This window comes from Erythrolamprus reginae, chromosome Z (assembly GCF_031021105.1).
Source record: "Erythrolamprus reginae isolate rEryReg1 chromosome Z, rEryReg1.hap1, whole genome shotgun sequence".
NCBI lineage: Eukaryota > Metazoa > Chordata > Lepidosauria > Squamata > Dipsadidae > Erythrolamprus > Erythrolamprus reginae.
This window is the reverse complement of record NC_091963.1, coordinates 152,310,046-152,312,114: the sequence shown is the minus strand read 5'-3', so window position 1 is coordinate 152,312,114 and position 2,069 is coordinate 152,310,046.

Below are 2,069 nucleotides of genomic sequence, written 5' to 3'. Positions count from 1 at the left end.
CCCGGCCTCGGACCTTGTTTGTTCCCCTCTGCGGACAGAGTGCCCCCCTGCTGCCCCCATTCCACCGAGGGTGTTTGGGAACGGGGGCAGCTGACCAGGGGCCCTTTGGTCCTCCTGGAGTTGGACCCTGAGCTGGGGGTGGGGCTGTGTGCCTCATTTGGGGGATTTAGGTACAAGGTGTCCAGCAAACCTGGAAAACAGGGAAATTGGGGAATTATCAGGGAAATCAGCAGTTCGGGAAATGTCGGAATTCGTGGGGGGGGGGGGGGGGGGGACTGAATAAATCATGTAAAAATACCAAACTATTAAAATGTTTAAAAGTCAGGGGGAAGTCATGTAAAAAAAAGGTCCATCTCACAGTCCATCTCGTCTGCCCTTCTACTATGTCCTGTATTTTATCCTAGGATGGATCTATGTTTATCCCAGGCATGTTTCAATTCAGTGACTGTGGATTGACCAACCACGTCTTCTGGAAGTTTGTTCCAAGCATCTACGACTCTTTCAGTCAAATAATATTTTCTAATGTTGCTTCTGATCTAACCTCAGATTGTGTCCCCTTGTTCTTGTGTCCACTCTCCTATTACAAACACTTCCCTCCTGGACCTTATTTAACCCTTTAACATATTTAAATGTTTCGATCATGTCCCCCCTTTTCCTTCTGTCCTCCAGACCAGTGTTTCCCAACCTTGGCAACTTGAAGATATTTGGACTTCAACTCCCAGAATTCCCCAGCATTTGCTGGCTGAGGAATTCTGGGAGTTGAAGTCCAAATATCTTCAAGTTGCCAAGGTTGGGAAACACTGCTCCAGACTCTACAGATGGAGTCCATTGAGTCTTTCCTGATCAGTTTTATGCTTAAGACCTTCCACCATTCTTGTAGCCGGTCTTTGGACCCGTTCAATTTTGTCAATATCTTTTTGTAGGTGAGGTCTCCAGAACTGGACACAGTATTCCAAATGTGGTCTCACCAGCATTCTATATAGTGGAATCATAATCTCCCTCTTCCTGCTTGTTATACCTCTAGCTATGCAGCCAAGCATCCTACTTGCTTTCCCTACTGCCTGACTGCACTGTCCACCCATTTGGAGACTGTCAGAAATCACGACCCCTAAATCCTTCTCTTCTGAAGTTTTTGCTAACACAGAACTGCCAATACAATACTCAGATTGAGGATTCCTTTTGCCCAAGTGCATTATTTGACATTTGGAAACATTAAACTGCCGTTTCTGGCAGCTGCAGAATTCTGGGGATTGAAGGTCTGGAGGGGTCGAAAAGTTGCTTTTTCTGCACCAACTGACTATGAGCTTGGAAGGATCCTTTCTCCTTACAGCCGTTAACTTTATTTTGCCCCCAGTATCCAGGGATGGGATACTGCCCAAAAATGGGGCTCCACCCCAGAGCACTGGAAGATGTTGAAAGGAAATGCATGAGCCACGCCCACAGGGTGGTAGTGAAAATTTTGATAGCGCATCACTGCCTGTATGAATGGTTACAATGCCCGTGGGCATCTTGGCCTCGCCGTTGGCATGGCTGGCTGAGGGGACTCTCAGCTGTGAGTTCTGCCACCTGCTTACTGGATCCGTGTCCCTCTTGGTTGTTTTCGGCCAGCAGGGATAGGACACGGAGCTGGGTCCAGGAGATTGTCAACGCTTCTTTGAGGAGGGGGTCCTTTCCGGATCCCTACAAGGAGGCACTTGTGCGCCCCCTCCTCAAGAAGCCTTCCCTGGACCCAGCCATTCTTGACAACTATCACCCAGTCTCCAACCTTCCCTTTATGGGGAAGGTTGTTGAGAAGGTGGTGGCACTCCAACTCCAGCGGTCCTTGGAAGAAGCCGGTTATCTAGGCCCTCAGCAGTCGGGTTTTAGGCCTGGCTACAGTACGGAAACTGCTTTGGTCATGTTGATGGGTGATCTCTGGCGGGCCCGGGACAGGGGTTTATCCTCTGTCCTGGTGCTTCTTGACCTCTCAGCGGCTTTCAATACCATCGACCATGGTATCCTTCTGCGCCGGCTGGAGGAGTTGGGAGTGAGAGGCACTGTTCTCCAGTGGTTCTCCTCCTACCTCTCCG